This window comes from Lepidochelys kempii, chromosome 10, assembly GCF_965140285.1.
Source record: "Lepidochelys kempii isolate rLepKem1 chromosome 10, rLepKem1.hap1, whole genome shotgun sequence".
Taxonomy (NCBI): Eukaryota; Metazoa; Chordata; order Testudines; family Cheloniidae; genus Lepidochelys; species Lepidochelys kempii.
The window spans coordinates 34,667,671-34,682,215 of record NC_136389.1 but is presented as its reverse complement, the minus strand read 5'-3'; the positions used below and the strand labels follow the sequence as shown (position 1 = coordinate 34,682,215).

General features: G+C 50.3%; 1 protein-coding gene across 1 annotated transcript in view; it reads right to left on the bottom strand.

Moving 5' to 3' along the window:
* The window catches only part of LOC140918433 (glucagon receptor), a 41,206-nt gene extending 26,935 nt beyond the window's left edge, over positions 1 to 14,271 (bottom strand). Inside the window, exon 1 of the mRNA XM_073362814.2 lies at positions 13,994 to 14,271. The gene's annotated coding sequence lies outside the window, so the exon portion shown is untranslated. The remainder of the gene's footprint in view (positions 1 to 13,993) is intronic.
* Between the last annotated feature and the right edge of the window lie 274 nt (positions 14,272 to 14,545).

Below are 14,545 nucleotides of genomic sequence, written 5' to 3'. Positions count from 1 at the left end.
CATCAACTCACTCCAGGAAGGGCTTCTCCCTTAGCCGTACAGGAGCGGATGCTGACGGGAGCCCAGCACAGTCTATGAGTCTATGCTAAGCCTGTATGGGGGTGATATCGGCTGTCCTGGGATTCACAGAGGCTGCCAGTTGCTCTTGGTGCTGTATGGGGGAACTGAGGAGCAAAGGGACAGAGGGCAGAGAAATGAAGGGCCCCCTGACGTCCAGGAGCCTGCAGGGAGAAAGGTGAAGTAGGATGGTTTCAGGACATCAGGGAGCAGGGACCTGGGTGTGGTAACGCAGAGAGAGTCGGTGACCCCGCAACCTCAGAGCAGGAGGCACCGTTGGCTCAGGGCTGGGCCAGCCAGTGGAGCTGGAGCAACTCATGGTCTAACCCACTCAGGAAGCAAAGGGAAGGGAGGAAGTGGCTGGTCTTGATGGGATCTCCGGGCCTGCTCCTGCTGCCGCTGAAGGCCATGGGAGCTGTGCTGTCGGCTCCAGCCCGTCTGCGCTGGCTGAGGGAGGAAGGTAAAGCTTAGGGGCGCGAGTTTCCGCTATGCTCCATGTTGGCCTAATTTGGCTCTCCCTGAAGCCAACGGGAGCAGAGATGGAGCGATGCTGAGCACTTTGGGCAATGCGAAGAGCAGCTTCCACAGATGCCACTGGCACCAAGGTCGCCACCCACGCTGAGTGTCCTGGGATGCGCCCAGTTCCAGCGGCACCACCTCACATCCTGCAAGCCAGGCTCACAGGACTTTGAGAGCACCCTGAAATACCCTGGGCCTGTGCGATATCACCAGGAGACTGGACAGGGACTTGTGTGTGAGTGCCCTTCAGCCAGACAACTGGGCCACAGTCCCGCAAGCTGAGGTGTGCCCGGAAGTGTGGCTCTTGCTCCCCAGCTTCTGATTTCTGGGACAGACCAGATGATCCCAGTCTCTAGCATCTTCCCATGCCCAGTGTATCCTAGAGCTCAACTCTCAAGCCTGGGCCCCTTGCACAGGAGGGCACCATGTTACTGCTAGAGCAGTAGGTGGGCCATAGCTGCTAGGGTTATTGGCAGTGGTTATTATACCTCCCTATGTTGGATAGGCTGTGATGGGGATTGCCAAACCAGAGCAGCAGACCAGTGCTCTGCCAATCCAGTACCCTCTCTCTGACAGCTGCAGGCACCAGCTACTGCAGAGGAAGCTGCACATATCCCTGCCAGCGTGAGAAGTTTCTTCCTGACCCTACCCATTAGTGGTTGGGTTATGCCCGGAAGCATGAGGATTTATATCCATTGTAAACGTTTTATCCCTGCAATGTAATTGTGACATTCAGAGCAGATTATCCCACATCTACAACTGTGGGAGGGTTGCATCTTCATCTGAAGCACTCGAGAGAAGGCGAGAAGCTGTGTCCACCTCCCACACTGCCCTGTGCTTTCCGCACATCCTCTAGATGTCCCATGTCCCACACAGCTAGTACATATGTTGGCTGCGATATGCACAGCAGGGTGAGCATGTGACTCCTGAGAAGAGCAACAAGATGTGCTTCCCCCCGTCCAGTACTGCCTAGCTGGCAGGATATCAAGTGGAGTGCCCCAAGGGTCGGTCCTGGGGCTGGTTTTGTTCAATATCTTCATAAATGACTGGAGGATGGTGTGGATTGCACTCTCAGCAAATTTGCGGATGATACTAAACTGGGAGGAGTGGTAGATACGCTGGAGGGGAGGGATAGGATACAGAAGGACCTAGACAAATTGGAGGATTGGGCCAAAAGAAATCTGATGAGGTTCAATAAGGATAAGTGCAGGGTCCTGCACTTAGGACGGAAGAACCCAATGCACAGCTACAGACTAGGGACCGAATGGCTAGGCAGCAGTTCTGCAGAAAAGGACCTAGGGGTTACAGTGGACGAGAAGCTGGATATGAGTCAGCAGTGTGCCCTTGTTGCCAAGAAGGCCAATGGCATTTTGGGATGTATAAGTAGGGGCATAGCGAGCAGATTGAGGGACGTGATCGTTCCCCTCTATTCGACATTGGTGAGGCCTCATCTGGAGTACTGTGTCCAGTTTTGGGCCCCACACTTCAAGAAGGATGTGGATAAATTGGAGAGAGTCCAGCGAAGGGCAACAAAAATGATTAGGGGACTGGAACACATGAGTTATGAGGAGAGGCTGAGGGAGCTGGGATTGTTTAGCCTGCAGAAGAGAAGAATGAGGGGGGATTTGATAGCTGCTTTCAACTACCTGAAAGGGGGTTCCAAAGAGGATGGCTCTAGACTGTTCTCAATGGTAGCAGATGACAGAACGAGGAGTAATGGTCTCAAGTTGCAGTGGGGGAGGTTTAGATTGGATATTAGGAAAAACTTTTTCACTAAGAGGGTGGTGAAACACTGGAATGCGTTACCTAGGGAGGTGGTAGAATCTCCTTCCTTAGAGGTTTTTAAGGTCAGGCTTGACAAAGCCCTGGCTGGGATGATTTAACTGGGAATTGGTCCTGCTTCGAGCAGGGGGTTGGACTAGATGACCTTCTGGGGTCCCTTCCAACCCTGATATTCTATGATTCTATGATTCTATGATTTGAGTGCCCTTCCATTGTCCCTGCTCCCATAAAGCACAGGCCATGGCAGGATGTTTGTATGTATTTGTAATGGACATCCTGAAATCTTCTCAATATGTCAACATGTCCCTCTCCAACACAAAAACTGCCCCGGTGTGTATTTAGTGCAGTCCACGGTGGGCACTGTCCCCTGCATCGGGAGTGACTGCGACTCCTGCAACTGCAGGGCTGGATGTGGGCCTGGCACCATTTCTCTGTGGGCTACTAAGATCTCACAAAGCATTAGCCACAACGTCCCAGAACAGCCGTATACTCACACCCTGAGCACTGGCTGAGTGACAGCTGTTATTGCACTGCCCAGCAGAGAGCCAGAGAAGAAGAGGGATGCAAACAGTGTTTCCATAACGTAAAGGGATAATCCTAAAATAGGGAGCGCTGCTCTCCAGCCACATGTGTACTGAAGAAGCAACACAAGTGCTGGAACTGTGTCACCGAGTGCCTGGGGACATACTCTGTCTAGCAGCAGGTTGGCCGCTGCAGTTCCACTGTGGAAGCCCATCCTTCCCATGCCCATGGAGCTGTCTACATACCACAGAGAAGCCAGGCAATGCCAGCAAACTGGAAATCTGATTGGCTGCTGAAGGCTCTTGTGGGCAGAAAGCCCTTCCCCGCCAGCCACGCTGCAGTTAAAGAACTGTGGTCAGCATCAGCCCCAACCTGTAGCACCTGGGGGGCTTGTCAGGCCCGGGGTGGGCCCTGAAAAGGGAGGCACTCAGCCCTGTTGGGCTGGCACTTGAGCAGAGCTGGACTCCCGCAAGGGCAATGGGTTACTGGCTGGGGAACTGCTGTTCTAGCCCCAGGCCTCTGCCAACACACCTCAGACCTGCACCCGCTGCTACACCCCAAAACCCTTGGCCCTGTCCCCGAGTCCCCTCCTGTACCCCAAACTCCACATCCCCAGCCCCACCCCAGAGCTACACCCCCAGCTGGAGCCATCAACCCCTCTGTGGTGTTTAGATGTTGCTTGTAATTACTAGAATTGGGAGCACTGTCTGTTGGGAGTCTGAAAGGACAGGAAACAGTAAGGAGTGGGGAAGAGTTGAGAGGCTGGGAGAAAGTTACAGAGGGTGCAGCAGCAGCTTGGAAAAGAGGTTTCCACTTTGAAAATAAAGTCCTGTTGAAGCTTGTTAGTACCTTGCCTGGTTGATGCAACATTTTGGTGATGAGGATGGATCTTCTGCCTCTGAACCCACCTGCACCCTTTCTACAAAGCCCAGGTGAGCCTCCAATTGCTTTTACTACCTGGATCCATATGTTTGAGACTTATCTGCTTGCAATCAGCGCTACAGAGATTTCTGAAGTAAGAAAGCGTGCTCTGCTAATCCACTGCCTTGGAGCAGAAGGGTGGCGTATATTTTACACTTTTCCCCTTGCAGATGATAAATATGAGACTGTACTCACTGCATTAAAGAATTTTTTTGTGCCAAAAGTGAATGTAGTAGCTAATCGCTACAGATTTCGCCAGTGTGAGCAGAAACCAGGGGAAACTATAATGCAGTATATTGCTTCCCTGAGGAGTCTGATTGTAATTTGTGACTTTGGGAATATGGCAGATGAGATGATTAGAGACCAGCTCATTGAGAAAACAACCATGCTTCACGTGAGAGAGCGCTTACTTCTAGAACCACAATTTACACTAGAAAAAGCAATAACCATTGCTACTCAGATTGAGTCAGCTACAGCTGAAGCCAAAATAATGAGCGTGGATACAGGAGGCACAGTCCAGGCTGTGACTCCTTTGCAGAAAAGTTCACTACCACTGCAGACACACAATTACAAGAGGAAAACTAATGAAAAACCACCAAATCAGCAAATTCAAAATACAGTAAAAGCATGTTTTCGCTGTGGATCCCCACAACACCTTGCAACTATGTCCGGCAAAAGTAGCTCAGTGCAATCATTGCAAAAAGATTGGACATTTTGCTAAAGTATGTCACAGTAGCCAGTTCAATCAACAGGTCCATGCAGTTACAATACCAGATGTTACTGTGCTGAGCGTGGACAAAATCACTACTGCACATATTCCAGAACAGATAAAGTGAACTGTAAACGTTTCCGCCATACCCTCAGGCAAACCACACACTCGATTCAGCTAATGTTGGACACTGGCTCAGCAGTATCTATACTACCTGATTCCATCTATCTGCATTACTTTAAAAATGTGCCTCTTACTGAACCCAAGCTTCACTTGGTGTGCTATTTGAAAAACCATATTCCAGTACATGGCTGCCTGCCAGTAATAGTTACTTTTGATGATTGCTGTGTAACTACAGAGTTCTACATTGTCCACAAAGGCACTCCTATCCTTGGCAGAGATTTATTGGCTGCTTTAAATCTCAGGGTAGTTAATGGACAAATTGATCTTCCTCAGCAAAGCACTCATGCGGTACACACACCAGTTTCAGCTGGGACCCAACACCAGGTTGAGGAGAAACTCGGCTGTGCTTATGGGTTTCCGCATAAAGTTAAAATGTGGCATAATGTGATGCCTGTACGACAGAAGTTACAGCACTTACCATTTTCAGTCAGGGAAGCTGTTTTAGAAAACTTAGAAAACTTGTTCAAAAGGTCATTATTGAAGAGATCGACTCCTCGGAATGAGTTTCACCTATAGTAGTGATGCAGAAGAAGGGTGGAGACATTCACCTTTGTGTGGACTTAAGGGAGCCAAATAAAGCTATTGTGATCGACAGCCATCCTCTTCCTCACATAGAAGAAGTATTTGCAGAACTCCATGGAGCAAAGATGTTTTCTACTCTTGATTTGCAGTGCGCATACCACCAGGTTATATTGCATGAAGATAGCAGAGACCTCACAGCATTTATTACACATGAGGGACTATTTTGTTTTAAACATGTTCCATAAGGTCTCGCATCTGCCCCAAGTGCCTTTCAAAAAATGATGTCATTGATTCTGAAGAATCAGCATGGAGTTCAGTGCTATCTGGATGATATCCAAATCAGAAGGATTTGGAAATCCTTCTGAGGAGCATGACAATAACCTGCAATCTGTACAAAACTGCATCAGCACAGCAGGCCTCCAGCTCAATAGGTCCAAATGCAAATTTAGACAAACTGAACTCTCCTTTCTGGGGCATACAATTTCACAGGCTGGCCTAAAACCTGATCCAGCTCATATCCTGGCAATTTCAAATGCTCCTCCTCCAACAGATTTGCAAACCTTACGTTCCTTCTTGGGTCTTACCTCCTGGTATACAAAATTCATTCCCAGTTATGATTCTGTCATTGAACCGTTATGGGAATTACTACGGAGAAGTTCAACCTTAGTGTGGACAACGATGCACAAGCTAGTTTCAAAACGGTGAAAGACTTGATTGTACATAGTCCAGTACTTGCACTATTCAGTCCTGCATTGCCCACAATTGTAACTACTGATGCTTCTGATTATGGACTTGGGGCTGTCCTCACACAACTTCATGAGGATAACACAGAGAGGACTGTTGCATTTGCTTCAAGGACACTAAGTAATACTGAGAGAAAATATTCTACAGTCGAAAAAGAAGCACTTGCTTGTGTCTAAGCTACTGAAAAATGGAGAACTTACCTGTGGGGCTGCACGTTCAAGTTGCGCCCAGACCACAGCCCTTTGATGACGTTGCTCACCATGAAAGGACTGGGAAGAGCAGGATATCGTATTGCTAGATGGTCTGCAAGACCACTCTCTTTCAATTATGAACTGGAATATAAGCCTGGAAACCAAAATGTGGTCACTGGTGGCCTTTCTTGTCTGCCTTTGCCTTCACCAGATGGTCCACCACAGGATGAGGATGTAGTGGTTGCGCTTATTACAAGCACTCTTACTGCAGTTACAAGAGAACAATTTCAAGCTGCTTGTTCAGCGTGTCCAATTCAACAAAAACTACAGGAATTTCTGACAAAGAGATGGCCCAGTAACCCTAAAACCTTAACCCTGTTTTGCTGCCTTATTTTAGAGTTCAGGATGAATTTTCTTTGCTCGATGGCTGTGTGCTACGAGGTACACACCGGTTACTTGTGCCAGAAGAATTACAGTCAAAACTCATACACCTGGCACACGATACTCATCAAGGAATTGTCCGAACCAAGCAACGACCACAGGATCTGTATTGGTGGCCAGGGATGGACTCTCAGACTGAAGCACTCATAAAATCCTGTGTCACTTGCCAGATGCATGATAAGACAGCAGTGACATGTGCCCCTCCATTACAGCCTGTTCCTCTTCCTGAACCTGCATGGGAAAAAATGGCGATTGACATTGTACGGCCCTTTGATACTGCTCCAATCGACTGCCGTTATGCCATCACCTTAACAGACTATTTCAGTAAATGGCCTGAGGTAGTGTTTACATCGCAAATCTCTTCTGCTACAGTAATTAAGTTCCTCTCTTCAGTTTTTAGCAGGGAAGGTAACCCCAAAGAACTGGTTTCAGATAGTGGTAGTCAATTTACTTCCCTGGAGTTTAAAACTTTTCTAGCACAGAGGAACATTTTACACAGAAGGTCATCCCTATATTACCCTCAAGCCAATGGAGAAATCGAACGGTTTAACAGAAGTTTGAAAGAGAGTTTGCAAACGGCTAAACTGGAAGGGCGATTGTGGATACCCTTCACTACTGATTTCTTGCAAGCATACCGGGCTACAATGCAAAGATCACCCACAGAGTTACTGCACGGGAAACAGATGAATACTAAACTGAACATTGCTGGATTGTTAAAGGCACAACCTGAGGCCCCAAACAAGGATGATGTGAGAAAAACAGTTGAACAGAACCAAGCAAAGTCTAAGGCTTTCACAGACAAGCGGCGGGGAGCTAAGGAACCAAAGTTTGAGTGTGGTTCCTTTGTTAGAATACGAAAACCTGGAATTTTACACAAAGGGGACCATAAATTCACAGCTCCTCTTAAAATCATAGAGAAGAAGGGACCTTACACCTATCGACTTTCTGATGGGTGGGGATGGAATGCTTCTTATCTTGCACCTGCCTATGCACCAAGAGGAGCTTATGCCAACACCCAGTCTGCACTGGATGACTTCACCGTAGTACCAACACAACAAGACATTACACTGGAACCGGGGCTTGAGAGACGGCCTGTCAGACCCAGACGACCACCTGTCTGGACTAGAGACTGTGTTATGTAGTATCTACAGTGTTTTCAGTGTAATATTTCTGCCAACAGTACAGTGTCTTGTTTCATATTTGTTCCTGTGGTTAGAATAATAATGTTTCTTTTAATTGGGAGAGTTTCTTAGGAGAGGAGGGAATGTGGTGTTTAGACGTTGCTTGTAATTATTAGAATTGGGAACAGTGGCTGTTGGGAGTCTGAAAGGACAGGAAACAGGAAGGAGGGGTGTGGAGTTGAGAGGCTGGGAGAAAGCTACAGAGGATACAGCAGCAGCTTGGTAAAGAGGTTTCCACTCTGAAAATAAAGTCCTGTTGAAGCTTGTTAGTACCTTGCCTGGTTGATACAACACCCTCCCACACCCCAATCTCCTGAGCCAGCCTGGTGAAAATGAGCAAGTGAGGGAGGGAAGGAAGGAAGAGCGAGCGACAGGGGGGCGGGATGGAGTGAGCTGGAGGCGGGACCTCAGAGAAGGGGCAGGGCAAGGGTGTTCGGTTTTGTGCGAGTAGAAAGTTGGCAGCCCTAAGAGCCATACCGGGGGCCTCCCCAAGCTGCGTGCTCCTACCCCCTTGGGGAGATGCAGCTCATTCCCCTGCCATGTGCACCACCAGCTTTGCCAGCCAGTGTGTAGAGGGGCAGAGGCACATATCCAGCGGAGCAGGGCAGGAGCCACCACTGGGCTCCCCTGAACACAGGTAGGAACTGGAATGCTTCCTGGCCTGGTGCACCAGCTCCCTGTGCTCTCCCTGCTCTCTGCACCGTGCCCCAGGTTAAGGGTCAGGCAGAGTACTGCCCAAGTGGGGCACTTGTGAGGGACCCACCTTGCCCTGAAGGCTGGTAGAGGGCGATACCTTCAGACTCTCTTCCCTCATGCTCCAGACCAGGCTTGGATCTGAGCAAATCTTGCACACCCACCTGTAGAAGCCAGTATGGGTGGAAAACAGGATCAGTGACTAGGATCAAAGCAGTGAGAGACAGCAAGGGCCCGGTAGGTCCCAGCCACTGCATCGCCTGCTTGCTGACGGCTTTCCCTGGCTATACCTGGCTATGGCAAGGTTAGCACAGTGAGTGCTGCCAGTTCTCTAGGGCCCAGTCGATTGCATGCCCAAGAGATTTTCTCTGCTACCCAGCTTGTGTTCATTGTTGCATTTGTAATTCCTGCGCCTCCTCCAGATATCGGCAGCCTGTGATCCTGTCTTCCCGCCCCCACAGTCATCACTCAGCCACGCTGCACAGATTCATATTCTGCAGAACACTGTCATTTTGCACCATTTCACGGGTAATTGGGCACTTGTGCTCAGCCCAGCATAGGAAGGGTTAACCCCAGCACAGCCTCGGCACTGGGCCACAATGGGCTGTCAGAAATGAGCAGCACTGGACTGCACAGGCAGGACAAGCCCGGGCTCTGTCGTTCATCACTGACGGGGTCAGAAGGAATCAAAGGCGGCTCTCTTACCAGGAGAGGCATGGGTTGCTGCTGAGGGCAACCAGCCAGTAATCCAGGGCCCGCATTCTCCACCAAGCCCCAGCACTCATCCAGCTCCCGCAGTCACAGCTCCAAGGGCTGCTGTTTAAAGGGCAAAGATTCGTGGAGCAGGATGGATAGCTGCCTCCAAGGGCTGAGCACTGCTGCCCAGGGGTTCAGCGATCAGCACTGTAGCAGCAACCAGATGCAAGGCACTGGGGCACGTGGGGGGGCCCAGAACAGGCACCATGCAGCTACTCCCTGTGATGGGGCCCAGATCTGGCCATAGGCATCATATCGACACTGGAAAATGTCCTGCTGCTCAGCAGACTAGCTGGGGGTGGAAAGGAAATAGAGGAATTCAAGAGGAAGTCTTTGCTGCCAGGCGTCTTTGCTTTTCTCCTAGGTTCCATCCAGCTGTGGAAGGTAGGCACAGCTCCGGGAGTCGCTGCTGGGAGGACAGACACACCACTGAGCTGGAAGAAGACACGGGCTCCAGTCAGGCAGGGGCTACTTTACCATACACATACTCATGCCCTGAGGCGAGTGGCTTTTTCCTGTTGTGCTCCGTGGTGCGAGTTACATCAGCTCACTTGCCCTGAGACCTGGAGCCAGACTCAGGAGATGTGTAAGGCCCCAACCATCCGGCATCCAGCTGGTTAGGGAGATAGCTGGCTAAACACAGCTTGTGTCCACGGACTCAGTGATTGCCCCATAAATGACCGAGGTGTCCTGCGACGACTGGTCTGGCACACGCATCAGTTCCTGTAACTGGGCAGGCACACGCATGTTTGGGGTGTGGATAACTGCCAAAGCTCCACCCGTCCCTAAGTCTTTGTGGTTAGACATCCATCATTCACTTACCGCCACGATGCAGGTGCTACACTATGGCTCCCCCTGGGGACTCTATACCCCATGTATCGTAACACCTAGCTCTTTTCAGCTGTAGATCTCAAAGCACTGTACAAAGCAGGATCAGTGTTATTGTGCTTATTTCACAGATGGGGAAACTGAGGCACAGCAAGTGGACATGGCAGGGCTGATGTTAGACCCCAGATCTCCTGCGTCTCCATCCAGCATGCTATCCTGTAGGCTGCTCTGCTTCCAGGGCTATGTCGCCTGGACACTGCAGTCAGTTGGATGTTCCCAGCATTGTCACAGCGTCACCCAGAGAGCTGAACAGTGGAAGCACCACAGGAACAGCGTTAGCCAGCTCTCAGCTGGGGAAAAGCGGATCCAATAGCCCTTGTCCAAGGCACAGAGAAGACCTTGTCCCAGTCAATCTGAATTTGGCAAATGCAGTCAGAAGGTGGCTGGGGGGTATCTGAGATCGTTGGCAGAGAGAGTCAGCAGATGGCTGCACAGTGCAGGGAATAGATCAATCAAGTGAAGGACACGAGCAAGGTCTCAAGCATTTGGTGGACAACCTGTCCCTGTGCTGATGAGCTGGCCTAGGTGTTTCCAATCAGGCTGACCACTGAACCTGCTGAGCAGGAAATATGAGGTGTGGGAGGAAGAGGAGGTTGAGGAGGAGGGGGCAGATTCCCTGTCTGTATGAGATAGCCGCCTCTCTCCTGCGCCAGACAAGCCCCATGCTTCTGGTGGCCAAAGCAACATGTGGCAATGATGGGAGTTAAGTGATGGCCCCTTAGAAATGGTAGGTCTGTTGGCTCTGCCTCCCTGTGGCGGGGAATGCAGGCTGCAGATGTATGAGTGCTATTGTGAGCCCACCACACATATCCACAGGGCTCCCCGTCCCCGTGTCTGGGCTGCACTGCTCCACAGGTGGGGGCAAGGAGACCTGTCCCCCATAGCACACGACTGTGTAACCGGATATGCTTACATCTATCTGTGAGGCACGTGAGGGGTGGGCCCACCAGGGCAGAGGATGTTCCCTCTGACTCAGTCCCCATCTATCCCCTGCCTTGGCCATGTGTACAGTACCCTCTCACCCCAGGTGTTCTGGGACACATCCTTCCGCCTTCCATTCATGCCTGCAGCCCGCGCCTCCTGGGGTGCCCATGCCCCTCACTCATTTAAATGAGAATTATTTTTAGATTTCTAAGCTACGTCCTTTCCCTAGGTTTCAGAGTAGCAGCCCTGTTAGTCTGTATCTGCAAAAAGAAAAGGAGGACTCGTGGCACCTTAGAGACCAACACATTTATTTGAGCATAAGCTTTTGTGAGCTTCATACATCCGATGAAGTGAGCTGTAGCTCACGAAAGCTTATGCTCAAATAAATGTGTTAGTCTCTAAGGTGCCACAAGTACTCCTTTTCTCCTTCCCCTAGGTCTCCCAGGGACAGATCCTCAGCCCCATTAAGGCTGCTTTGTGCTGCTCCAGTCTGCAGAGCAGCCTTAAAAGTAGTGGAAATGCCCCACGGGGGCGGGGGGTGGTGTCCTTCCTATGCGTCCTTCCAAAGGGGGTGTGGCATGGAAAAGGGGGTGTGGCCAGACTACTGCTGTGTTCCCAATTTTGGGCAGCCCTGGTTTGGTGTTCACACTGCAGGCTCCTCCAGACAGGGACTGACTCTCGTGTATGGTCTTTGTTTCCAGCAGCCCCAAACACCTTTTCAGCCCCTAACAAATGGATGATGATTAATCAGCACCTCTTTGTTTAAAGCCTCCATTCCAGGTGTAGGAGATTCATCTCCTGGCTCTTGCAGTCAAGTTTCTTTCTTATAATGCCTATACTACTTCCCAACCCAAAGGATCCCAAAGCACATTGCAAACTCTGTAGCACTGAAATGGAGCCACCCTGGGCAGCAGCCAGCTGGTACCCTGCACAGACATATGCTCTAGTTCAACTACAGGAATTAATTCAGGGCCCTCCTATGGCCTGTATTATGAAGGAGTTCAGACTAGATGATCACAGTGGCCCTTTCTGGCCTTAAAAATCTATGAATCACCCTGCCCAACAGTGGGTGTGAGGGGAAAGTTTGGCCAGGGACACTGGGGCAAGCCCCTAGCCTTGCAGCAAGTGGATCTTTGGTGTCTACACAGAACCAACCGGACCCCAGCCCTGAATTGACCCCCTGTGCTGCACAGGCTGAGGGGATCAGCTGACTGAGCTAGATTAGCAACAGGGCTTTCCAGTGAGGCTAGACATTCCAAACCAGCTGCTTCGAGTGCAAAGCCATCCCCTTCGCTTGCCCTGTACCACGCCTTCCCTGGGCTAGAACCAGCCCCGGGGCACTACGACTGGGTCCCTCACCACTGTCATGTTCCTGTACCAGCTATGGACTGGCTACAGAGCTGCCTATACTAGTGCTTCTCAAACTTTCGTACCGGTGACCCCTTTCACACGGCAAGCCTCTGAGTGTGACCCCCCTTATAAATTAAAACCACTTTTTGATATATTTAACACCATTATAAATGCTGGAGGCAACATGGGGTTTGGGGTGGAGGCTGATGGCCTGCGACCCCGCCATGTAATAACCTCGTGATCCCCTGAGGGGTCCCGACCCCCAGTTTGAGCACCCCTGGCCTATACGCTCCAGATGTGTTCACTCTGAGATCCTTTAATGCTCTGCCAGGTCTGGCTGAGGTTAGCTTAAATAAGGTATGTCACACACAGCGGCACCTCGTGGCTGAACAGTATGGTACAGTTTAGCATGCCATTACAGCCACCACCCTGCAGCGCCTGGAGCTCCACTGGGAGTCACAGAACTAGCCCTCAGCCCTTCCCCTGGCGGCCCGCCCAGTCAGCACAAAGTCCTTTTGTTTGCCTTTTCCCCTCACTCCCATTCAGCATGGCCCTTGCACCTCCAGCTGACCCTCCAACAGCACCAACACAGACCGGCATGTCCCTGCTTTCTCCTGGGGGGCTGGTTTCTTTAATATCTTTTCTCTTTCCAGCGCTCTGCTCTGAACACTTCGATGGTGGAAGTGTGATGATGTCTTGCATGAGCAGCTGTTAAATCCTGTCTGAGCTTATTTGGAGAACAAGGAACCCAGAACAATTTACGGGTGTCAATAACATCACACAAAGATTTCCCGGAGGGGAGAGAGAATCACACCAAGGTTCACAGGAGAGAGCGAGAGAAGAGGTTTTATTTTGCAAGTTAAGAGGTTTAACAGTCACATACTTGTTCATTTCATTCCTTTAAATAATTACTTCTTAAGTCTCTGGTGGCACCCATTCCATTGCAATGAAATATGACAGTCTATTCAATGGGGCGTCCCTTCAGATAAGTCTTTGGCTGTATCCATAATTGCACACACTGCACTTAGAAACTAGAGGATATGAATTTACAGTCTCCTTTGCCCTGGGTTACACAGAGTAACCCAGTCTAAGGAAAATACCAATAGGCTAGAATACATTTTCTGGTCATAGTGTCTGTCTCTTTAAACCCTCCTCAAATAAACCTCTCAGCAAGCAGTCAAACTGATTAAAGAGTGAATTTGCAGGCGGTAAATCAAATCCGACTATCAGGATGGAATGCAATTGCAGAGAATGCTTTGGGAGAAACAAGATTATATTTAACACCAGTTTCTGGGCTTAGACTGTAACAATGGACTTTAAACACGTGCCGTACTTAGTAGCTGGAGCATGAGGGCACTGAAAGATGCATTATACACCAGATGTAGTAGATGGCAGAAGGATCTCCCTGCTGTACCTCTGGTTACACAGTGATGCTTAGCCCCACTGCAAAATAACTCAGGCTTTCCCAGTTTCCTGACCTTCCACAGAGTTTAACTCACAGTCACTTCCTCATACCTGAATAACCTGTGCACCTCCATGGTGAGGATTCTTTGATCTTCCCAGCTCCCTTCCCCATCCATTATTCTGAAATGATTTTGAATTCCACTTACCTTTACAAACCCCAGCACTCTCCTGTCTCAGCCCAGGCTGCTGGTGGAAGGCAGCCCTGTGACTCCACAGACGACACGGCTGGCTGCCCAGGGAGCACTCTGCTTTGGACATAAATCCCCACAGCTAAGGAGAGAACCGCAGCCTGCCCGAGACAGTCCACTTCTCCACTCCTGCTTCCAGCCTGAGAACCTGGCACCTGGGAGCCACAGGATGGAGTGATTGCTGGGAGGGGATTGAAGACAAGTTAGCCGTAGCTGGAGTCTAAAGCGTACCTGCCTCCTTGGCAAACCGTGCCTCTAATTGCTGGGGCTATGTGAGCATCTGTAAGTATGAGCATGTGTGTGTCTGAGAGCTGTCACCACGCCACAGACTCTTACAAGCCTGCCTCCCACTCCCCTCCCAGCCTCTCATGGCACAGGGAGCTCCCGCTCAGACGTACATTCATCCCCGTCCAGTCCATCCTGTCCCACGGCAATTGTTCCCAATTTGAACTGAGGCACTGTGGGGTGCAGAGATCCGCCCTCTTTCTTGGGTGCTCGCCCTCCCCACTC